Genomic DNA, 26,621 nt, shown 5'->3' on the forward strand with positions numbered 1-26,621 from the left:
ATTCCTCATAGAGATCGGGAATATAAGATCTTGGCTTATGGGATGATATTTTGCTCTATTAGAGAAATCCTGAGAAAACCATTCCGTGCTTACTTGAAAAGATTGAGAAATTTGGAAAATTTTCAGGTTACAAGATAAATTGGAGTAAATCAGAAATTCTTCCTCTCAATGTTCATTGTACAAAGGGTTTGTATGATTCATTTCCCTTTCTTTGAAGGGAGGATGGAATAAAGTATTTAGGCATTTGGATTAAAAATATGTTGGAAGAAACAATGAAAATAAATGAAAAATCGTTATTGCAGAAGGTTACAGAAATGTGTGAGCAATGGAATCCTTTACATCTTTCATGGTGGGGGAGAGTCCAAACTATTAAGATGATGATTTTGCCTGTGGTTTGTTATCAGATGGGTATGTTGCCGGTTTATTTTCAAGGGTCCTTTTATAAAAAATTAAATAGCATTCTTTTAAAATTTATTTGGCTGGGTAAAACTCCTAGAGTGGCCTTGGTATCTTTACAAAGACCAATTTCAGAGGGAGGGGTAAATTTTCCAATTTTTATAGGTATCATCAAGCCTATATTTTGCGCCAAGGTATGTATTGGGTCCTCCCAGAGCTCATGGAAAAACTCCCAAATTGGTTGTGGTTAGAATGGCAACTCATGTCTCCATTGCGCCTTTGCCATGTGCTCAGTATCAAAATGCCTAGTTACAGTAAAGATAACAGAATATTAGCTGATACATGGAAAACATTGCGTTATGTAAGCAATTTAACAACTATTCCAATTTACAAATCTACAAATCAATCTATATGGGTGAACTCCAAGATTCAAATTGGCGGAGAAAGGCTCATCTGGAAGCATTGGATGATAGCAGGAATACGTATATTAGATGATATTATTTCTAATGGTAATATTCTTGAATTTTCACAGTTGCAACATAAATATGGACTTAATAAATCAGAAAGTTTTAGATGGTTGCAATTGAAGCATGCCATTCAGGTGGGGTTCCCTGACTGGAAAAACCTTAATAATCAATATAGTATGGAGTTCCTATGTTTTCAGGCAGACTTCTTGTTTCACCAGGCCGCCCAGTGGTATAAATTATTAAATGGACTTATTAAAAAGAAATTAAACACTGGTCTAAGAGACATTTGGAGCATTGAGATTAAGCATCAAATTACTGCATCTCAATGGCCACGAATTTGGTCGTGGAGGATGAGATGTACAGTGTCGGCATCTATGAGACAAACTTGTTTTTTACTGTTACATAGAGCGTTATGGACCCCTGTTCGGTTACAAAAATTGGATAGCTCTATGTCTAATAAATGTTGGCACTGTCATCTAGAAGCAGGGACTTTAGATCATTTATTATTCTATTACCCATTTATTATGAATTTCTGGAAATCAATTTGGGACCAAATTAATTGTTTATTAGATAACCCAGTGGCATTATCATATGATACTGTGCTATTTGGTATGGCAATGAGAGCAAAAATTCAGATTTCTACAAACAATAATAAATTATTACTCATAATGACTGGTGTTGCCATTCAACAAATTATGTATAATTGGAAAGATTGGAGTAGATTAAATTATAATTTCTGGTGGAATTCTTTATGTCATGTTTATAAAATGGAGAGATTTATTGCAATACAGCGGGGATGTTTCAGGAAATTTGAAGATGTGTGGGAGCCATTAACAAAATATTGTACTGTTTAGATGAAATTGTTTTCCTTAAATTTACAAGTTCAATGGTGAGGGGGGAGGGGGGTTATTTTACTATTACATATTCTATAAGATATTTGATTATATGGTAGGAAAGGGTGGGAAGGGGGGGGGTGATAAGAGTTTATGTTTTGTACCAATGATGATTATTAAGTGATGTATTTATTGTTAATTTGTTTGAATATATGTCACACTTATTGTAAGTTTGAAAATGAATAAAGAATTAAAAAATAATAATAATAATTTCCCTTTGGAAGGATAAGTATCCTTCCTGGTTTTAACTATTCTGCTATTAGTTCTGGCTGTCTGATTAGTTGAATCTTATGGGAGATGTTAAATATCTGACTAAAACCTGAAAGCTCCTTTAAAACCAGGGCTCTTCTTAATATGGTTTCCAGTTCTTTTACGAGGGTGCTGAAAAGTTCTCAGCCCAGCTTAGAAGAGAATGAGGTGGATATGGTTCAATCAGTGATCTGAAACAATGTCAAAACATAGAATTTTGTTTCTGCAAATTGATACAATGAAATAAGATAACAATCTTTTCAGCTACAGTGGAAGTTGGTTGGTTGGGCTGAGAACTCTTCAGCACCCCCTTATATTATCACTTCAGAAATTAGAATTAGAAAAGATTCAAAGAAGGGCAACCAAAATGATTAGGGGGAAAAGCTTAAGAGGCTAGCAGGCTCATAATCGAAATAGAAATATGTCCAAAAACCGGCCTAAGCTGGCACTTGGACGAACATTTCTCAAAAACGTCCAAATGTCGATACTAAAATGGGTTTTGGACGTATTTCTAAACGACCTAGGCCTTTATAGTGCCGCTGAATGACCAAAGCTAAACAGGGCATTTCGGGAGGAGTGTCGAGGGCAGGAGTTGGGCGGGACGTGGGCCGGCTTAGACTTAGTCGTACAGCATGTATAACTGAAAGTTATACAGCCACGATAGACGGAACTTGGATGTTGTAAAACATGGTCTAAGTCACAAAAACCCAACTAAAGTGACCAGATAAGCACTGCAAACACATAAAACAGACCCCACACACACTACCCCAGTAATCACGGACCCACCCACATAAAAATATTAATCACACCTTTAAAATTCAGCCTCCAAACTATCATCACCTGGCCGCCTGGCATGGGAAAGCCTAGTCGTCCAGCACAGAGGCAGCTTAAGTCATCTTGGGGGTGGGTTAGGAACCCATAGAGAGGAGGACCCATGCCCATAAGCCCCTGTAATCACTGCATTGATACTTAAACATGTGCACTCCCCTATACACCCTCCAAAACCTGTTTTTACTGGCATATAAGTACTGGCTGAAGTACTTGGGACAGTGATTTGTTGGTCTGACTGAAGTGATGCTAGTCCCTTTTGACTAGCATCATGTTTACCATATCTTAATTTTATTGATTTTATTTCTTATATACCACTATACCGTGAGGTTCAAAGCAGTTTACAATGAAGATAGATTAAAGATACATTAAAATAAAATAAATAAAAATGGTACTTTGGATTTCCCTAGCTGTCCCAAAGGCTCACAATCTAGCTAAAGTACATGAGAAAATAATAAATAAAAATAAAATAAATGAAATGAAATGAAATAAAGTAAATTCCAGTCAGACAATAGGATCTGATGTTAGAAGTTCATAAAGACGATATGTCAAGGAGCAAAAGCTGGTATGCTCCTTGAGCCCTGACATATGCAGCCAAGCCAACACACAAAATTTCAGCCATGAGGTTTCCCAGGAAGTAGTAATGAGTGCCAAAATACAGGCTAGTCATTTAGATCAGAGTCAATGCAATGCTAAAATGCAGGCATGTCATTTGAATCAGATGACCTCTGCAACAGCCAGACAACCGCCACTATCATCTCGGTGCATCAGCTGCATTAAACTGTCAACTGCCACCATTCTCAGATCCAATATCTAGTATGGTATAGAACCCTGCTGGATCGGGGGAGGGGCAGAGCTGTGCTCTTAAGTCTCTGCCACTGTTTCTGCTGCCTGCTGCTGGTTTTGGTGCGGCCCCAGCGTCTCTTCGTGCTTAACCGTTAGCCCCTGCTGGATCGGGGAGGGGCGGAGCTGTGCTCTTAAGTCCCCGCCGCTGCTTCTGCTGCCTGCCGCTGGTTTCGGTGCGGCCCCAGCGTCTACTTGTGCTCACCGTTATCCCCTACTGAATCGGGGGAGAAGGAAGGAAGGATGCAGAAAGGGCCTCTGCTGAAAATGCACCATTCTAGGCCTTTAGGTTTGTAGACAGTTATGCTGTGATTCTATAACTGTCAAACTCCTCCTTTCCAAGATGTTTTCTGACTCACCTGAGTGAAAATTAAAAGAAAAATGTGCAGAACCCTGTAAAACTATAAATAAGGTATATGAAAGGAACAAAATAAACTAGAAATCAATAAAGAAAACTAAATATAATTAAAAACTTAAAAATATAAGAGAGAGACACTGAAGCCCAGGTCTTGCTCAGGCAACATTCTTGCCTGATTTTACTGTTTTTTATTTATTTTTTTACTATCTTTATTTTTAAAATTTTTCTTCAGTATTCTATTGCTCAAAGGTTTTGTTTTTGCACTCATATTCCTTGTTATTCATTCTTTTTCACATTTATTATGTCCATATATTTATCTTTTAAAATATACCATACTTAGTTTTAATTCAAACAAATTTTATTTTATTTTATTAAGCTTATCCATTTAATTATTACTGAGATCTATACTTTACTTTAAAACAATTATGGCCTTAGAGAGATCAGTGTACTCTTGTTAGGATGTATCATATCTTGTTTACTATCTCTGTCTTTATTTTTACTCCTACTGCTCAGTAACTGTCTTCTAGGTACTTTAGTTAGATTGTGAGCCTTCGGGATAGTAAGGGAATTCCAAGTACCTATTCCTTATTTGTCTCATTTCTATTGTATCCTTTAATGTATATTTCTCTGTAAACCGCTTCGAACCTAACGGATATAGTGGTATATAAGAAATAAATTACATTACATTACATATAAGTGGCTCCTGCAGCCATAAGGGCTATTGGGGTGGTAGAAAAGTGGGTCTAGGGGATTCTGGAGGTGGTTTGGGGGGCTCAACATAACCTATAAGGGAGCTGAAGCTGAGGAGAAGACATGGCATCCTTTTTGTGAAGTTCACAGCAGTGCCCTGTAAGGTACCCCACTATTTAGGTGCCATGTCTGGGTGTGCAGTCCATCACTTTGCAAACCCCTCCCAGGGCTTGTTCTAGGCATTTTGGACTTGGATGAAAAATTGGATAAAAATATGGTATAAAGATGGATGATTTAGTGGCTTGGATGATCAGATCGACAGGATGTATAATTAGACAATTTTCGAAACAAAAAAAAAGTTGGACGTATTTTTCAAAAATGTGTCTTAAGCTGTTTTTTACTTTGGACGACTTACGAGATGGACATAAACGGACTTAGATGTCCCTTTCGATTATGCCCCTCTAGGGCTTTTCAGCTTGGAAAGAAACATCTGAGGGGGGATTTGATAGAGGTCTATAAAATACAATATAAGAGTTGCCATACCAGGACAGACCGAAGGTCTATCAAGCTCAGTATCCTGCTTCCAAAAGTTGCCAGCCTAGGTCACAAATATCTGGGAAGATCCCAAAGAATAAAACAGATTTTATGCTGCATATCCTAGGAAAAAGCAGTAGATTTCCCCAAGTTCATAATGGCATATTTACTTTTAGGAAGTTAACCAAACCTTTGTTAAACCTTGCTAAGCTAACTGCTTTTACTGCATTCTGTAGCAATTGTACACATTAATGGAGGTGCTTTCGATATGGTTGATTATTCTATTCTGCTTTCACGATTTCAGGATATTGAAATTACAGATTCTGTTTACTCTTGCTTTAACTCATTTTTAAGTGATTGTTATTTCCATGTTTCTTTTTCAAATTAACAATCAAATGATTTTTCTATCACCTGTGGAATACCCGAGGGTTAAGTTCTTGCTCCCCTTCTTTTTAATATTTTTCATAGTCCATTGACTCTTTTAATTCAGGAGCAAAGTATTCAAGTTTTTTTTTCTATGCTGATGATATTTTACTAGTTCAAGGGAAAACTTCATCACTAGACATCTCTCCTTTAACTTTCGCATTAGAGAAGATCTTAATTTGGTTAAATCACAATAGACTTCTTAATTTGTCAAAATCATTGACTTGTTGGATTACTGGTAAGAATCCTTCTCCTAGGTTAACTCCTGTGGTTTTTAATAAATCTCTTTCTTTAGTTACACAATCTAAAGATTTAGGTGTAATCCTAGATCAGCAATTATCTTTTGAATATCATATTTCAACTGTGGTTAAATCTTGTTTTTTTTCTTTGAGACTATTTCATTCGATACATTCATTTCTTGATATGGATTCACAAAAATATATTTATTTACTTACCCCCCTTTTACAAAACCATGGAAATAGTTTTTTGCGCAGGCCAGCATGCTGAATGCTCTGCGCTACTCCCGACACTCATAGGAACTCTATGAGTGTAGGGACCAGGGCAGATCATTCAGCATGCCAGCTAGCGCTAAAAAACACTTTTGTGGTTTTGTAAAAAAAGGGGGGGCTATTTTGTCAAAATTGGACTATTGTTGTAATAGTATTTATGCAGGTCTTCCTCAGATACAGACTCGTAGGCTACCAACTATTCAAAATACAGCTATTCATCTTCTTTCTAATGCTTCTCATTGTGATCGTACTCCTTTATATATTCAGCATCACTGGCTTCCAATTTCTTTTTGTATTCAATTTAAAATTCAGATTTTAACTTTAAAATCAATTCATTGTAGTTGTCCAGCTTATCTTTCTTCTCTTATTAGTTCCGATTGTCCACCAAGACTTTTTTGCTCTTTGAATGATCAGCATCTTCAAATTCCATCAGTTTATTCAGTCCATTATGAATTAATTGGAGCGAGAACTTTTTTTTATCACATTTTACCATCTCTTTGGAATTCTCTTCCAGAAAGCTTTTTCTATTCAGTTAGATAATTCTGGTGTCATGAGGGTTTACTAGTGAGGCAATCTGGAGAATGTTTTATATATTTTTTTCCTTTTTCCTAAATTTATTTTTTTTTCCACTCTATTCTACCCCAATTTGTTTTATGGATATGTAGTTCCTTTCTATTTTAACTGTAATTTTGTAAACCGCTTATTGCCAAAGGCAGGATGGTATATTAAATAAAATTAACCTTAAGCCATATATGGTAAGAGCAGTTATTATATCTGGATTTTAAATAATGTTTGGATAAGTTTCTGGAGCAAACATCTATAATCTGCTATTAAGGCAACAGAGGGTAGTGGTCAAAGAAAATCACTCTGAGAAAAGGGATGTTACCAGTGATGTGCCTCTAGAGTCGGTTCTTCAGAAATTTCTTGCCAGTCCACAGGCCAGCACTTGCATCAGGCCCAAAACAGCATCCTGCGCCTGAACCGGAAGCCTTCTCTCTGACATTGCAATGTCAGATGGAAGGCTTCCAGATGAGGTGCGGGATGCGTAAGGAGCTGCTGCCCGCAGCTTTGTGCACTGCATCAGTGAGAAAGAGGGAGCCTGCCTGAAGATAACACCGGGGCGGCATAAAATGGCCATGCGGGAGCAGGCCAGAAGGTAAGGCATAGCATGGAGGGAGGGAGACAACAAGGGTAGGGGGGAATGATTTTATTTTTGAACTTAGTGATTGAATTATGTCAATTCTGAGAATTTACATCTGCTGTCAGTGAGCTTTGTGTAGTTTAATGTTGTGGTTAACCATTATGTGTTGTTAATAAGATTATATTGTGTATCTGTGAAAAATGAATGGAAAAAAATAGTGTTACAATTAGTACTATTATGGGGGCGGGGGCGGGGTCTGGGGTGAAGATTGGGTAGAGATGGGCAGGGTCTGGCCCATGACTTAGCCCAGTGTTCTTCAATCACCAGTCTACAAAATAATTCTTTTATTTCTGCTGGTCCATTGGTGTAAAAAGGTTGAAGAACACTGTTCTATAACACAGTGCACAAATTCTAGGAATGCCCTTGGCCCATCCATGCCCCTCCCATGACCAGCCCCTTTTCAGACTGGCACATCAAAATGTACGTGTTCATCTTTGTAGACTACTGACTACAGAGATGCAGTCATTAATTCTAATTGTTGCCAATTAGCACCAATAATTGATTGTTGGTACCCAAGCATTGGGGCTAATTGGCTCAATGTTCATTTAAATTGAGCATGCAAATTGGGTGCATGTCCAAATTTGCACTCACAATTTTGAGCGTCATAAATAGAATTTGGGGGTTAATACCTGCCAATGGTTTGTGTAAATGCTCATGCTCAACTAATAGCAATTAGGCGTGGAAAAGCAAATAGTTTTGAACATCACACCTAAATTCTGGGAATGCCTCTTCCATGGCCAGGCCCCCTTTGGAGTTGCAAGCTATGAAATGTTGGTGTGCATGTTATAGAATTGGCTATCAAGCAGATCATGCTTACTTTTCTAGGAGTAAAAACTTAGAATGGCCTTACAGAAATGACCAGAACCGAACCTTGCCACATCATCTTCCGAAAAAAAACTGAAAACCCATCTGTTCGACAATTAATCTCCTATACCTTCTCCTCTTCTCCTCCCCTTCCCCTTCCCCCCCACCTCCTCCCCCTCTCTTGTCTCTCCCCTTCCTCTCCCTCCTACCTATCTACCTCCCTCTCTCCCTCCTTTCTTCCCTCCCTCCCCATCCTCTCCCCTCCCTTTAAAGTCACCTTGAGCCTGTATAGCTGTGAGCGACACACAAATAGAAGTTAGATTAGATTAGATCCGCTTGTAATTCAATAACAGAAACAAAATCATGGAGAAAAAGAGACCTCAGAACATTTTCACCCCTTATTTTCAGTACAATATATGTCCTGCATGGGGGCTAGCATAGTCATTGCTCTCTAAAAAAATCCACAAAAAGCTTCTTAACATTTCAGTTCTTCACTATAAACAATCATTACAAATTATTTTATTACTGTGCAGTAAAATACTTATCTTCATAGCTGCCTGGGACATTCTACAGCCTTCCACTGCTGATTTTTCAAGTTGCCAAAAAAATTTTTACTAGAGAAAATACTTTTGCCAGACCCGACAACTGCCCTGTTCCACATCCAGCTATATCAAGGACTGTCACTATTTTGTTTATGTTTACTAAAATCTTTCTATACCGCCTATAAAGCCAAAAAGGATCGAAGTGGTTTACATTACAACTTAATCATATTTAAGAAAGGAAGTCCATTAGAAAATAGGAAAGGAAAGAAGAGAAAGGAAAGAAATTAACATTTCTAAAACATATCCACAACAACTGTTATATGAAATAAATAAATTCAAATCAACACAAATCAGTATAAATCAATACAAATTAATGCAGATTACAGTCCCTATTCCATTATTTACTTTTTATGTATCCATCACGTCTGCTAGTAGCAATAGATATGTCTAATATGAAATTTTTTTAAATAAATCTTTATTATTTTAAAGCCAAAAATAAGTTCAACATATTAAAGATCATATAGTATTATATATTACAGTTGTTTTGACTTCTATATTACTAATGAGGAATTTCTACAAGAAACTTTGTACCTCTGAGAGTACCACCTGGTATTTTTGTTGAATTCCCTTTTGTTATTGTTTTGCACATTATTATATGATGGGAGCTCATTTTCAAAGCAGTGAGACATGCAACATACCATAGGTTTCTTGGTACTTTGTATGTCTAAGTGCTTTGAAAATGAGCACCCATCATTTTAAAATTTGTAATATTGATGTGTCTTTTTATGTGTTTTATACCCCTGACTCAGGCATAATGCTTAAACATGGTCCATGTCGTCCCTCAATAAAATTTGCTTCCTTTTCATTTGGTCTTCACTTCAGTTCCATGTGAGCTAGGGTTACCAGATGGCTCCAGAAAAAGGAGGATGGATTGAGACATTCAGGTTTTACTTCCATTGCTTTCAATGGAAATAAAACCCAGCTGTCTCTTTTTGTCCTCTTTACTTCCATTGCTTTCAGTAGAATTAAACCCAGATGTCTCAATCTGTCCTCCTTTTCTAGACAAAGGCCATATATCTAATCTTCATATTCAATATTATTCATTCAAAAATTATATTAATGACCAATAGAATAAAAAGTCCGAGAGCCAGTCTCGACAAACGGCTCTAACGCGGAGCTGGGAGGCCCGCGGGGCCGTCCGTCGGGTAGGCTTTAGAAAAAAGGGGGGGTTAGGTAAGGAAGAAATGGATGGGTAGAGGCTTTCCCGACGAGGGATAAGCTTTCATTGGTTAGTGTCGCGGCCGTTGGTGGGGGCGGGGGGTGGAGGGTTGTTTAAGGAGGGTCTCGGAGGACCTTAACGGTTTCCGGTCCTCCGAGACAACTTTCCCGCCCTCCCGCCCGTTAGTACCTGGGGTGAGAGTTTGCTTTGGTTGGCGGTATCCCGAGCTACTGGCGGCTGGTCTTATCATGGAGATGAGCGGTGGGCCGGTTGGGAGCCGTGCCTGGTTGGTCTGATGACCTTGGACAATGGGGCATGTGGGGACATGCCACCCCTCGGACCCTTGCTTAGATGGCAGGGTCGGGGGCCATTTACATCTGTGTCAGTAGCTCGGGATCTGGGTCGCAATGGTGATACCATTGTGAAGGTTAATAGATAAACGGTTATTTAAAGTTGTTTTGTAATGTTATTTATATTTAAATGTTATTTAAATATGTTAATTTACAATAAACAGGGCTGCGGCCAGGTTTTCTCCACGCAAGTTTACGTGTCTTCTTTGGGGATGTGTTTAAGGGTTTGATGGGCAGAATGATGTTAACATTAAGAAAGCGGGCCTTTCCAGCTTCCGCTGTTATTTCCCGATCAACACCTTAACTCATTTCTTAAAAGTTTCTAAACACTTTGCACCCCTTCTGGAGTAATATCTTCACTTCTTGAGATGAAGAGGAATAGACCTCAGTGGCTACATCCACACTCATTCAGAATTGTTATGTAGAATTCAAAGTAGTTGGCCTCCTCATTGATCGTATTCCAACCACCGTCCTATTTAATTTAATTTTTATAGATAATTTTTATTTCCATCTTTTTTTAAAGCTTATAAATAGTTTTCAATAAAGTTAGTTTTTTCACTTAACTTAAGAAAATAACTGAATGGGGCTCCTCGTGTTTCGCTAGGGCTGTTTCAAGGAGTTACCCCTAAAAAAATATATAAATTAAATAGATCAGTACAAACTCTCTATAAATCAATCTATTCATTAATAGTAATACTATTTTTAAAAAACTATATGTATCTCACAGTTCTTAAAGTTCCTACCGTATGTTCAGACCTGCTGCCAGCCTTGTATTGTTCTCAACATGGCAACGGCGTAACTCTAATCTGAGGGCCTCTGCACTGGTTTCTTGTGCTTGTTCTGCTTGTGTTGGAACTTCCCTCTGTTCTGCTTGCTTTGTAACATTTGTGGCCTATTTGATCTTTGCTCTGTTTTCCTGAACACTGTTGTGATTTGTTTTTCAATATATGAAAAGAGGAACTAGATTATTATTATTGCTGAATGTCATTATTATAAAATAGTCAAGCACTTTTACTCAGTGTACCTTTATAGAAATTGTCCACAACAGTTCTGAGAAAAAAACAAATAAACATAAAAGAAACTGAAGCAATATGTTTTGAAGTAATTATTAAAGATGGGTTTATTTTATTTGCATGTTATTCTTTTTTATGTGAAGTATGCCAGCCATTAACATTATCACTTCTCAGTATAACACAAAGAAAAGTGATAAATATGTCAGTTGAGATTGTCTATCATAAAAACATCCCTTATCTCACTTTTTGCTTGATTGCGTATGCATTCTCTTTAGTATAAGCCCTCATAGAAGTGCTAAAAATTTAGTACCAAAGCTTGAAACAAGCAACACCTATGTGTTTTCATTAATATATGTGTTAATCAATGCAGTGCAGCAATAAACAACCTATTATCACTTGCATAAATATTTTTCCACACCTTATCTAGTTATGGTGTTCATATACTAAAATGAACAAAGAGTTTGGGTTGCTGTATTTGTCCACTTGTATATGTGGAAGCAAGGGCTGACAAACACATTATAGGTGATGCTTAATATGACTGTGACAAGCTTTCTGGAGCTATTTTAACAGGTCAATGCAGAGGCAGGAAATCTGTTTAAATAATACATCATCTAGGCAGACTTCATGGAAAGCAGTTTTATATGAATCCAGTGAAACAGAATTATTTTCTCTGTGCTAATATGATGAAGGAACTAGAACTCTCAAATGTTGGCTACAGATTTACTGGGTTAGTTCAATGAAAAGGCATCAGTTTGTTTCCTGATCCTTATTCCTATGCAGCAAAGAAATGTGTTTTTATTTCATTACCATATATTTCATTACCATATTTATTTGATATACTGCAATTCATAGATAGCAAAGCAGTTTACAAGTCATGCAAAGTGATCCATTTTGATTCTAATGGGGAACTTCATCAAGGGATGCTAACTGATTTAGCGCAGGCTAAATGCTAAGATAATTAGTGGAACACTACTGTAAACATAATAGAAGAAACCTCTTGTAATAAATGCAGCAAAAGACAGGTTCCAGTAACCCAACTGAAGTGCTATGTTTTGAGAGGAAAAGGTCTCAGAGACCTGTGCTTTTTGTAAATAATGATTCAAAAAGCCATATGCATGTCAGGTTCTCAATCATTGACCAAAAAACCTCTCAATAGCTGAATGTAATAATTTTATCTTTTCTTATAAATAACATCTAAGTCAGCTAATAAAAAATATAAATATGCACTTATCATAGTGCTTCTCCTTAAGATTCTGCTTGATGCACTTGTTTTAGTGTTTCCTAATGCAGTTCTATCCTGCAGTTCTGCCCGACGGGTCCTGTTTCGCCAATGTTATTGGCTTCTTCAGGGGTCCTTTTCAAAATGCGTTCAGCAAGTTCATAGTTTCTATTAGTCGGGATGCTGGCACGGTTCTGGTTGCCCAATCTGCTGGATTTTGGTTTGTTGGCATGTAATGCCACTGCTCTGGTCATGTTGACTTTCTCATTCGTTCAACTCTGTTGCTGACATACACATAAAATCTCCTGGTTTGGTTATGGATGTAGCGAAGAAAAACTTTACTGTCAGTGTAGAAGTTGACTGAGCTCACTTGACTGTCAATTTCTTTTAGTACCATATGTGCTATTTCTACATCTAGTACTGCTCCATATAATTCCATACATGAAATGGTATAACTTGGATGTGGCAACAACTTGGCATTTCCAAAAATGAATCCCACCTGGGGAATTCCATTTACATATGTTGTTCTCAAGTAGGCCAAAAAACAAAACAAAAACTGCAGACTATGTACAAGATGCAGGGACTATTATTATTACATAAATGAAACATACAACCTTATTACCGACCAAGGGACCCAACATGGTCTGTGTTTCGGACAACTCACCTTCCTCAGGGGTCCATGGTGGATAAGGTCTAGACAAACAGCAATAAAAAGTACAAACAAGTGTCTGTATAAGTTCAATGCTAAATGTGAATGAGCGTCGCAATCGCAAGTAGGCCACCACTGATATGGCCTTCATCGAAGTATCTGAGAAGATGTAAATTTCTTTTTGACAATCTGTACTGAGTGTTGTAGAAACGTAAGTGCATGGGATATGCAGTACTTTAAGAGTCTTCAAGGAATCTTTCTATCTCTCCCACTCTTGTCACATTTCAGTCTTGTCACATTTGTGGTAGCAATGGAACATCCCATTCATTAGTCTATGAGACAGTTCTAGTTGAAGCCATGATAATTTTATGTGATACTGGTTCCAAATATGACATAAAAGCTTGGTAGGTGAGAAAGTCCATTCCCACCATTTTTCTTTCCAAGTGAAGCTAGGGAGGAATTTGATCTGGGTGCGGCTGATGGATCTATTGGGACCCTTGTCTGAGAAGAAACACCATGTGGTAGTCATAGTAACTCAGAAAATTCACACCACCATATTCTTTGGCGGCCTTCAACTTTTTCAGTGCAATTCGAGGAGACTTGTTCCATAAAAACTTGACTAATATAGATTCCAGTTTGGCATAAACCTTGACGTTGAACAAAAAAGGAATCATAAATAAGATATAATTAAGTTTAGGCATCAGCAGCATCTTGATGGAATCCAATATGCCCTACCAGGATAATTGTAAGGGTGACTATCGCACTGTTATAGATGTAGCAACCTGGAATTTTAACTTTTCATTACACTCCGTTATGTCTTCCAACGTTGGTCCAAATAGGATATTTCAATTGTAATGAGGCTAATTTTAGATTTAGGTTGGTGATAGATGCGCAATGCACATGCTTGTTAAGAGGCATGACCTCAGACTTAGGAAGATTTAGCTTATAACCAGATACTTTGGCATAATCTGGAATTACTTTTAAAATGTTTGGTAATGAATCCGGTACTGAATATGCTGAAAGTTTGGATTGAAAATTCCCTTGTTGAAAACCGTTGATATTAGGGTGCGATCTTATAGCAATTAACAGTGGCTCCAAGACAATATTGAACAGTAAAGGTGATAATGGACAGCCCTGCCTGGTGCCAGGGGTAGAATGGAAGGAGTTAGAAGTGGAGTCATTAATTCTCAAGCTTGTAGTCGGATTTGTGTACAGTATTTTCACATTGTTATGAATCCTTCAGGGAAATCAAACCACTTCATCACATGGAAAAGGAAAGACCATTCAATACGGTCGAAGGCCTTCCCTGCATCTAATGACATAGCAAGGTAAGGACGAGTGGATTGTTGAGCTTGTTCAATGATGTAGGAGAAGAGCCTCGTGTTATCAGAAGATAGGCATGAAACCAGATTGGTCCCTGTTTATTAGTGATGGGAGGACCAATTGAAGTCTGGATGCTAGTACTTTGGCAAAGATCTTGGTGTCCAAGTTAATCAAAGATAAGGATCTATAGTTCTTTACACATGGCAGGTCTTTGTCTGGTTTCAACAAAACTATTATAGTGACTTCTGTACAATGCCCCTGTACAGGTCGTTGGTGAGGCCCCACTTGGAGTATTGTGTTCAGTTTTGGAGATTGTATCTGGCAAAGGACACAAAAAGGCTTAAAGCAGTCCGGAGGAGGGTGAAGAAAATGATAGGAGGTTTGCGCCAAAAGACGTTTGAAGAAAGATTGGAAGCCCTTAGAGCAGGGGTGTCCAACCTTTTGGGTTCCCTGGGCCGCATTGGCCGAAAAAAATGTTTCTGGGGCCGCACAAATGCACAAACGCTGCAGCAAGACAGAGGAAGGAGCTGGCAAGATGGTAAACACCTGGGGGCTGCAGAGGAAAACACTGCATCGCCCTCGACCGGGGCCACACAAAATACTTCACAGGGCCACATGCGCCCCTCGGGCCCAGGTTGGACACCCCTGCCTTAGAGGAAATGAGATACAGGGGAGATATGATTCAGACATTCAGATACTTGAAAGGTATTAACATAGAACAAAATATTTTCCAGAGAAAGGAAAATGGTAAAAACACAGGGCATAATTTGAGGTTGAGGGGTGGGAGGCTCAAGAGCAATGTAAGGAAATTCTTCTTTATGGAGAGGGTGGTGGATGCCTGGAATGCGTTCCCAAGAGAGGTGGTGGAGAGGAAAACAGTGACGGAGTTCAAAAAAGCATGGGATGAACACAGAGGATCTAGAATCAGAAAATAATAGTAAATATTGAAGAACTAAGGCCAGTACTGGGTAGACATGCACGGTCTGTGTCTGTTTATGGTCTTTTGGGGAAGGATGGGCTGGGGAGGGCTTCAATGGCTGGGAGGGTATAGATGGACTGGAGTGAGCTTTGCCGGAGACTTCAGTAGTTGGAACCTAAGAACAGTACCAGGCAGAGCTTTAGATTCTTGCTAAGAAATAGCTAAGGAGAAGAAGAAGGAAAAAACCCAACAACAAATTTTTAGATTGAATCAAGTTGAGCAGACTAGATGGACTATTCGGGTCTTTATCTGCCATCATCTACTATGTTACTATGTTATGTATTGGGCATTATTTTTCTGGGTCCTTTATTTTTTCTATAGTAGGAGGACAGTCTGTTGGTTGAGCTGATGTGAGTAGCATGTTTGTCTTATGCATAGCCACAGACTTTCTAGTAGAGTTGCCATACCCCTTGATTGGCTTTTCATTCTGGAAGTAGCCTGCCTTCCACTGATCAGGCAAACTTAGTCATACTGCAAGTATAACCGAAAGTTTAACGAGGCTATCTGGACGGAACTTGTACATTATGACCTAGGCCATGTAAAACCAGGTCTAAGTGCCAAAAAGGTATCCAAAGTGACCAGATAAGAATTGCAGACACAAAGCACAGACCCCCAAACACTGCACCAGTGATTGCTGACCCCCACCCCCTAACATAAGAACATAAGAAACGCCTTCACCGGAACAGACCAAGGTCCATCTAGTCCGGCGATCCGCACACGCAGAGGCCCATTTAGGTGCTCCTTGTTGGAGACCCAGATTTCCCGTATCCCTCAATATGTTTTGCAAGAAGGTGTGCATCCAACTTGCGTTTGAAACCCAGAACAGTAGCCTCTGCCACCACCTCCTCTGGGAGAGCATTCCAAGCGCCCACAACTCGTTGTGTGAAACAGAACTTCCTAACATTTGTCCTGAACCTGCTGCCACTCAGTTTCAGGCTATGACCTCTTGTCCTTGTCACATCTGAAAATGTCAGTAATGCTGCTTCCTGGTCAATTTGGTCAAATCCTTTTAATATTTTAAAAGTCTCTATCAGATCCCCACGCAATCTTCTCTTTTCGAGGGTGAACAGACCCAGTCTCCCGAGGCGTTCCTTGTAGCTTAAATTCTCCATGCCTTTGACCAGTTTCGTGGCTCGCCTCTGCACCCTCTCCAACAGAATTTTATCCTTCTTAAGGTATGGAGAACAGTGTTGGACACAGTATTCCAAGTGTGGTCTGACCATTGTTCTATAAAGTGGCATTATAACATCCTCCGACCTACTCGTGATCCCCTTCTTGATTATGCCTAACATCCTATTTGCTTTCTTCGCTGTCGCTGCGCATTGAGCCGATGGCTTTAGGGTTCTGTTTATCAGCACCCCCAAATCCCTTTCTTGTTCGCATTTGGCTAAAGTCACCCCCGACATCTTGTAATCATGTTCTTTGTTTTTCTTTCACAGATGCATCACTTTGCATTTGTCTATGTTAAAATTCATCTGCCACTTTATCGCCCACGTTTCCATCTCGTTTAGATCCTTCTGAAGATCCTCACAGTCCCTTTGAAAGCCAACTACCCGACATAGTTTTGTATCATCTGCAAACTTGATTATATTGCATGATGTTTCCTCTTCCAGGTCATTTATAAAAATATTGAACAAGATGGGCCCAAGAACCGAGCCCTGGGGCACGCCGCTGGTCACCTTTTCCCAGTCCGAGAATTTCCCATTTATGGTTACCCTCTGCGTTCTGTTCTCAAGCCAATTTCCGATCCATCCTTGCACTTCTCCTCCTATTCCATGACTTAGTAGTTTACTCATAAGCCTTGCGTGCGGAACCTTGTCAAACGCTTTTTGGAAGTCCAAGTAAATTATGTCCACTGGATCTCCACTATCTATTTGCTTGTTCACCTTCTCAAAGAATTGTAGTAAATTTGTCAAACTTGACCTCCCTTTCCTAAAGCTGTGTTGACTAGCTCTTATTAGGTTGTGCTTATCCAAGTGTTGTACAATGCGATCTTTAATTAGTGCTTCGATTATCTTCCCAGGAACCGATGTGAGACTCACTTGTCTGTAGTTTCCTGGTTCACCTCTTGATCCTTTTTTGAAAATTGGGATGACATTTGCTATCCTCCAGTCGTCTCGTATTTGCCCGGTTCTAATTGTCATGTTAGCTAAGGATTGTAATAGTTCCCCAATTTCTATCTTAAGTTCCTTTAATACTCTAAGGTGGATTCCATCCGGTCCAGGGGATTTATCACTTTTTAGTCTCAATCTGAGAGTAAATCATGTCCAACTCCACATTTATTGTTGTTAGACTCTCCTCTATGCCCCTGGTAAATACCCTCCCAGTGTCTGGCATTGTTGTAGTGTCCTCATTTGTGAAGACAGAGACAAAGAATGAATTTAACTTATCGGCATCCTGTTTGTCTTCTTTGATTGACCCTATCCTTCCCTGGTCTTTGAGAGGGCCCACTGTTTCTCTTGCTAATTTCCTTCCTTTTATATATCTAAAAAAGGGCTTAAAGTTTTTGTTTTCTTGCGCTATCTTTTCTTCATCGACTTTTTTGGCTTTTTTTACCGCTTTATGACACATTTTCTGGTCGATTTTGTGACGGTTCCAGGCCTCCGTCGTTTTTTCCCTCTTCCATTGTTTAAACGAGTTCCTCTTTTCCCTTACGGCAACCTTCACCTTTTTGGATAGCCAAGCTGGTTCACCTTTGCTCTTTTTCCGCCTTCCTTTGGATATCTTCGGTATGTAAAGATTCTGTGCTTCAATGATGGTGTTTTTCATAGGGACCATGCTTGATCAACTGTTTGGATTTCTGCTTTGCCCTTCTTGAGCCGTTTTCTAACCATGGTTCTCATGCTGTCGTAATTTCCTCTTTTGAAGTTAAAGGTTGTGGCTTTAGTCTTGACTGGTTTCCCCTTTCCGATGCCAATGGTAAAATTGATCATGTTGTAATCACTTGTCCCCAGCGGGGCCGTAACCTCTACATCTGCTGTCCTTCCAGTAATGCCATTTATAACCAAGTCCAGGATTGCGTTTCCTCTTGTCGGTTCTCCCACCATTTGTTCAAGGAAGCAATCTCCTATCATCTCCAGGAATTTTGTCTCCCTGCCGCAGACTGACGTTCCCAGTTTCCAGTCTATCCCTGGAAAGTTGAAGTCCCCCATGATTGTTACATTTCCTGATTTACATCCACTGTTAATTTCCTCCATCATTTCTTTGTCTGTTTCCTCAGTCTGTCCTGGTGGTCGATAATAGAGGCCAATTTGTATATCTGCTTCTTTTTGTCCAGGGATCTTTATCCAGAGGGACTCTAGTTTACCATTTGCTTCCATCTCCCCCTCTCTAACAGACTCTATTTCCTCCTGGACGTACAGGGCAATGCCTCCCCCTTTTTGCCCAATCCTATCTCTTCTGTATAGTTTATATCCTTGCAATGCCGTGTCCCATTCATTTTCTTCATTCCACCATGTTTCTGTTATTCCTATGATATCCAGTTGTTTGCTCCTTGCTAGTTCTTCCAGTTCGCCCATTTTGTTTCTTAAGCTTCTGGCATTTGTGTACATACATTTAAGATCTGTTCGTGATAATTTCCTGGATTTAGTGGTCCTCACATCCCTTTTTGTATTCATTTGATCTTTTTCGTTTTCATTACCTCCTGTAGTTTCTTCTTTTTCTTCCCCTATATCTGTGTGGTTGTTTGAAGATACCTCTTCAGGATGTCCTGGTGTCCGGGCCATCGACTGGTTGTCGACTGTCGGCTCTCCCCTGATCATTAGTTTAAAGCCTTCTCAATGAACTTCTTCATGTTCTCAGCTAGGACTCTTGCTCCCTGCTTGGTGAGGTGTAGACCGTCCTTTCTAAAGTACCTGCTTCTTCCCCAGAATGTTGTCCAGTTTCGCACGAAGTCGAAACCCTCCTCTTCACACCATCACCTCATCCAGGCGTTAACTTCTCTCAGTTCATCCTGTTGCATTGCGTCCGCTCTCGGCACCGGGAGGATTTCCAAAAAAGCCACCTTCACATCTCTGACCTTTAATTTCCTTCCGAGTGATCGGAGCTGGTCCTTCATTACTTCCCTATCATATTTCCGTCCGCTAACATCGTTGGTTCCCACGTGGATAAGTACGGCGGTATCCTTTCCTCCTGCTCCGTCTATGATCCTGGTGATCCTGCTGGCCACATCCCTCACTCTTGCACCAGGCAGGCAGGTAACCAGTCTATCCTCTCTTCCTCCCGCAGTGTGGCTGTCCACATTTCTTATGATGGAATCTCCAACTATGATCCCAATATTTTTTAGTTGAAGGTTCCTCGGGGGTCTTAAGTCCATATCCATGGTGTAAATCCTGTCTTCCTTCTTCTGTGGCTCATCCCCAGATGGTCTATCATCTCTTCTGATCGGATTGGTGCCTCCTTCTGCATCAATAATTACATCCTCCTGGGTTGTTTGGTTTCTGATCTCAAGCCCTGGGATTTCCACAATCTGCTGGTGGGCATCTTTGATGAATCTCTCTAATTCCTCAATCACTTCACTGGTACTGGACTCCACAGTCAACCTCTCTTGCTTGTGCTTTTCCTCCTTTTGACTGAGAAGTTCTTTGAGTTCCTTCACGGTTCCCTCCAGCAACCAGACTTGCTGTTTCAGGCTTTCCAGTTCCCTGCACTGACTGCAAATGTATGCCGTGGTCCCTGAGGGGAGGTAGTCATACATACTGCAGCCGGTGCAGAAGACTGGAAAGTTCATCATATGACTTCCGTGGGTGCTCATAACCTGTTTCCTCCTCCGATCTGCTTGTTCTTTATATGTGAACCCTTTTTACCTGAAAGTTATGTACTTCCACCTGCCAATTAGTTGTCCTCCTTTCTGCTCCAAACCAACCGTCCGTGTGTGTATAACAGTTCAAAACGTACAATTTGGAATTACTAGTTTTTTGGCCTTGCTTCCTGCTGCGCGCCGTTGGCCCTCTCCCTTTTAAGGGGGAGCCGAGTCGCGCTGCTGGTGATGCGCAGGGGTGGGCGGAGCTAACTCTCGCCTTCCCCACGCAGCCTACAGTCTCCTGTAGCCTTCCCCTCCTGAAAAATCTAACGCAGAGTAACTAACAAGGCAGCAATTTACAGAGGTAATCTGCCTGGTGTCGGATGTTCTCCGCGGCTCTCCCTTTTAAGGGGGAGCCGAGTCGCACTGCTGGTGACGTGCAGGGGTAGGCGGAGCTAACTCTCGCCTTCCCCACGCAGCCTACAGTCTCCTGTAGCCTTCCCCTCCTGAAAAATCTAACGCAGAGTAACTAACAAGGCAGCAACTTACAGAGGTAATAAAAATTGGAATAAAATGTACATATCTGCCTCCAGAACATCAGCACCTGACATAGCAAAGCCTAGTAGAGCAGCACAGAGGTAATTTGGGGGGTGGCCTAGTGAACCATAAAGAGGAGGACCCAGGCCCATAAGCCACTCTAACCACTGCATTTATGGTTGAATGTGTGCAACTCCCAACCCCTACTGTACTGCCATATAGGTGCCATCTGCAGCCGTGAGGTCTATTGGAGTGGTAGACAGGTGGGTCTAGTAGGTTTTGAGGGTGTTTTGGGAGGCTCACCATGACCTAAAAGGGAGTTATAGTGAGATGTTTATGTGGCACCCTTTTTGTGAAGTTCGCAGCAGTGCCCTGTAAGGTGCCCTAGTACTCTGTTGTCATTTCTAGGTGTCCAGTCTATTACTTTGCTGGCCCCTCCCATGTCCACAAGGTCCTCTTCTAGGCATTTTTGACTTGGACGAATTTTTGGATGACAATGGAGTATAAAGATAGATGACTTAGTGGTCTGGGCGATCAAACAGCAGGATGTACAGTTAGACAACTCTCAAAAAACAAAATATTTTGGACGTATTTTTCGAGAATGGACTTTAGACACTGCCGACTTTGGGCAACTAACGATTTAAGCCCAAAACGGACTTAGACGTTTCTTTCGATTATGCCCCTCTAGGGCCCTGATTCTGTTTTGATGTGCCCTGTTTATGTGGTGCCTTATTAAATTTATTTTGAGCTTAATTAAGCAAAAATAAAAACCCAGAGAGCTATTTATCAGATCGCATTAAGTTCATCCAAACTGTGCCTAAGTTCTGTCCATAGAACTCAGATCTATTTGAAGTCCAAACTAAGCTCAAAAGTAGACCTGGTTTTCATTTGCCTACAATGTAGGCATGAGATGGACACCCTAGGTTGCTCAGTGTTATGCAAATTAATCAAAGGATGCCCATTTTTAAACCATGCCCTTTCCACGCCCACGCCTATTCTGTGAGACGTGAGTTTTCCCAATGGATGTCCATGAAATTGTGGAGGCGCCTACAAAGTAACGTTCACATCCTTTGGACATCCTTTGGACATCCATGTGCCAATTGTCACTTGTTAAGACCCTTAAATGGCTCATTAACCACTTAGTTTGGACGCCTAAGTCCCGCTCCGCATTAGACAGGATGTAGGCGCCTTTTAGTCGCCCTTTATAGAATAGGGCTTTAGTGTACACTCTTCTGAAAGAGTATATAGCAGGGGTGGGCAACCTTGATCCTTGAAGGCCACAACACAGTCATATTTTTAAGATTTCCCCAATGAATATGCAAGAGATCTGTTTTCATGTACTGCCTCCATTGTATGCAAATAATTCTTATGCATATTCATTGGGGAAATCCTGAAAACCCAACTGGATGCAACTCTCAAGGACCATAGTTGCCCACCTCTAGTATATATCTTTTTGTATGGAAATAGTAGCCTTTAAATGTGTAAAAGACCTATAGCTATGATTTTTGAAGAAAGCTGCTATTCACTAGAGATTAGAGAATGACACAGCGGCTGTTACCCGCGGCTAGCCGCGGGTCGCCGCGGATAACCCACAGAAATGAAGGGGGAAGTGCTCACTGTGGGTATGGGGACAAGGCCATCCACCATCCCGTGAAGCGGTAAATGGCCTTGTCTCCGCAGTTAAGGGAGGGAACGTGTGCAGTCACCGATCACACGCAGCCCCCCTCCCTCCTTCCTACCTACCCGATTCTATCTCCCTCCCTCCCCCCTTACCTTTGTGGCACATTTTAAATTTGAGTAACTTGTTCAAAGATGCTGGAGCCTGCGTACAGTCGCATGCGCATGTGGGTGGAAGCTTCTCCTCTGATGCAACTTCTGGTTGCATCAGAAGAGAAGCTTCCACCCACAGATGCACGCGACTGCTCGCAGGCTCCAGCAGTTTGAACAAGTTACTCTAAACTTAAAACTTGCCGCGAAGGTAAGGGGGAGGGAGAGAGATGCTTGGACCGCGCAAGGGGTGCCAAAGGGCGATGAGGTGGCAAGAGGGAAGGGTGGTGGTGGAAAGGAAAGGAACAGATGCTGAATGGGGTGCGTAGGAACAGACGCTGAAAGGAAATGGGGAACAGATAGTGGGGAGAAGATGCTGAAGGGAAAGGGGGAGAAGACACTGAAGGGAAATGGGGAAGGCAGAGTGGGGGAGAAGACACTGAAGGGAAATGGGGAAGGCAGAGTGGGGAGAAGACACTGAAGGGAAATGGGGAAGACAGAGTGGGGAGAAGACGCTGAAAGGAAATGGGGAACAGAGAATGGGGAGAAGACGCTGAAGGAAAATGGGGAACAGAGAGTGGGGAGAAGACGCTGGAAGGGAAGAAGACAGAGATGCCAGACTATGGGGGAAGCGGAGGGAAGAAGATGGGTGCCAGACCAGTTGGGGGGGTGAAGGGAGCAGCACAGTAACAGAGCAAATGGAAGACACAGAGAGAAGACAGACAGTGGATGGAAGGAAATGAATGAGAAGATGAGGAAAGCAGAAACCAGACAACAAAGGTAGGGAAAAAATTTCTATATATTTTCTTTTTTTTTTTTTTGCTTTAGGATAAAGTAGTATATTAGTTGTGTTGATAAAAATTTATAAACAAAGCCCTGCCAGCTAAATATCTCTTTCTGTAGTTCAGCAGCCAGAACTTTGATTGATAAGGAAGGGAATCCTATATAATAAAACGCTAGACGCGCATGTGCACTCCTATCTGCGTGCTTCCATGATCCGTAGATCTGTGGTCGTAGGAGTGCGCATGCGCGAGTCCCCAGCCATCTTCCCAACGAGGCATTTTCTTTTTCCCTCAGCCATTGAATTCAGTTTGGCTGACGCGGTCTTTACGTTCACCGTTAACGGACTTCAAAGTGCTGCAGGAGTCCTTTTCTTTCATGGACCTTTGCAGTTAGTGCTTCCAGGACTTGAACTCAGCGCTGGACTCCCTGCTCTCTGACGCTGGCGGGGATCGAAAGGAGCTGTGGCGACACCTCGCGGGAAAGGAAGCCCAACAAAATAATCCAGCCGCTATGTTCTTCACAGTCTCAACTCAAAACCTGCCAATTCCAGCAGCGTGTGCAGCACTCTACACACGCTGCTTCGGGCCCTTCTAATGCCCTGATTTGCTCTTCCGCATCTTTGATGATGTCATCAGGGACGTGCCAGAGTAAATCAGGGCAGAAGAAGGCCCCAAAGCAGCGTGTGTAGAGTGATGAACACGCTGCTGGAATCTGCAGGTTTGTCGGGACCGCGGGAAGGGAAGGGGGGTGTAGGGGAAACGTGGTGTGTTGGGGAGGGAATGATGCTGCTGTGGCTGCTGCACAGGGAAGTGGGGGGGGATCAAAATGCTGCTGTAGGGGGAAATGCTGCTCCACAGGGACATGGAGGGGGAGGGAATGCTGCTGTGGCTGCTGCACAGGGAAGGGGGGGGGGAAGAAAGACAGACAGCGGGAGGAAGGGAGACAAGAAGAAAGACACAGGGGCAGGAAGAGACACAGAAAGACAGACAAAGGGGCCACAGAGAGAGACAGACAGAAACAAATATAGCGGGAAGGAGAGAGAGACAGAAATAAAGAAAGACAGACAGACATATATTCTAGCACCCGTTAATGTAACGGGCTAAAATATTAGTAAACTAAATATTGCAATACTGAGGCTTGTATGGATGCTGCGGGGATAGTAGTTACGGGGACGGTGACGGGGCAGGGAAAGTGGTCGCGGGGATGGGGCGGTGACTGGGACGGTGGTTGTGTGGATGGGGCGGTGATGGGGACAAATTTTTTCCCTGTGTCATTCTCTACTAGAGATGCATATAATTGCAAGGAAAAGCATAAAAATGCACTACTTTTGGGTTCACAAGCCACAGATCTTGGCCATCAGTTATGGTTCCACTGCTCAAACAACATAGCAATGGCTCCCCCAACACTTTGGGAGCTTACTCATTCCAACAACTCCTGGGGTAACCTCACTGCTCCTGTATGTCATTGGCAGCAGGATTGAAAAAAAAGGTTTTCCTTTTAATTAGTAAAAGGACTCCTAGTTTAATCTTGTCTGTTCTAATAACCACAGGTGCCTTACCTCACATTTTGTTTAATAATTATGTTACAATTTTCATGGGAAAAGCACTAAAGAGAAAGAAAAAAAAACCCTGGTTGTTGTTATTCTGGTTTTGTGAGAAGCTTGGATAATGGCCAAATAAACTAAACATCCTATTGGCATAGGTAGGGTGCAGCTTTTAAAAGGATTTTCCATGAGTAAATTAGAGTTTACCTGCAGAGAAATTTCCTTTCAAAAGTGTCCCAGTTTCCTGCAGGTAATTGTAATCATGCTGCTAATAGCATGAGTATTTCTACTTGTGCATGAAATGAATGGGCCTAGGGATGGGACCAAGGGCAAGGGCAGGCTGGAGAAAGTAAGTGCATGGATTTCAAAATAAACCCCTTACACATGATTTTTACTTTACGCTAGTTAAAAACCTCTCTTGTTGACACCTGAGTATCACAGATTTTCAAAGGCAATTTCTCTGAGTAGGTATGTACCAGCGAGATGCTGAAAATTGGCCTTCTAATTATCTTCTTAGGAAACCAATCAAGATCCAAAAAGGATGTAGGATGGAATCCTAGAAATAAATGAAGACGACCTCTAATAAATAGGAATTTCATAACAGAAAGATGCTTGTATTACAATTAGAAAGCAAATTATTGTTTATTTATTTATGCAGTTATATACCACTTATAGTCTAAGTGGTTTACATTCAGGTCCTCAAGCATTTTTCCCTATCTGTCCTGGCAGGCTCACACTCTATCCAGCACAAACCTGACAAGCATGTGTGCGAAGCTGGTTTAAATTTCTGACTCTAAACTGATTAATATCATTGGTTGCCTCTATGCCCTCACACAGAATACTACAGAAAACAAAACAGGCATCTTATGATTAAGTGATCTGGCTTGTTATATCATCAGACTTGCAAAAGAATATTGCCACTGCAGAAGAGAGACTAGACTGCTCAATATCACTGTTCATATGGCCAACACAAAGTTACCCGGCTGGGGAGCTAGGGCTGACTGAAAGATTAAAGTGCTAAAGTACCTGCATATATTTCCAAAATACTGCAAATACTATTCCATTTAATTTTGTCATGGAGTATTTTGATTTTTTTTTTGCACATAATTTCCTGGAGTGTATTCAGTGTGCACAATGCCATCAGTAAGAGAGGTATTAAGGGAGGCAGCTGATAGACAGTGAAGGGGTCCTTCCCTACTCTGTTCAAAAGTACCTCTGTCCTTTTCTTTTTTCTTTTTCTTTTTTTTTTTGAATGGTGCTCATACGGTGGGGAAGGGGGACAATATTCCCTCCAAATTGCATTAAACATCCATAGCTGAGTAAAATTCAGAGTACACAACTATACAAAGTAGGGTAAATATAATCAATTACTGATATTCAATTCATTAAACTGCTATACCAAGAATACCAAAACATAAAATTAATAAAATGTTTCATTTATTAATTTATTTAATTCAATTCATATCCTAAAAACTAACAAAATCTATTCCATCTACATTTAAAATCTACAATAACAAGTAATACAAAGTGCAGAGTGCTACTAATGACAAAATCATAGGCTGAGAAAAGCTACAGGTGCTATCTAAAACTTTTAAATAGAGTCCATCAATCAATCTTCAAGGCTCACTTAACTTGATGATGAATCAATTAAAGTCCCAATATCTCCTTGAGTTGTAATCCGTAGACTTGACCAAGCCAGTTGTTCCTTATATTCATGATCCAATAAGAAATGCTTAATCCGTTCTGAGGTTCTCTCTTCTT

The sequence above is a fragment of the Geotrypetes seraphini genome, chromosome 1, assembly GCF_902459505.1.
Source record: "Geotrypetes seraphini chromosome 1, aGeoSer1.1, whole genome shotgun sequence".
Classification (NCBI taxonomy): Eukaryota; Metazoa; Chordata; class Amphibia; order Gymnophiona; family Dermophiidae; genus Geotrypetes; species Geotrypetes seraphini.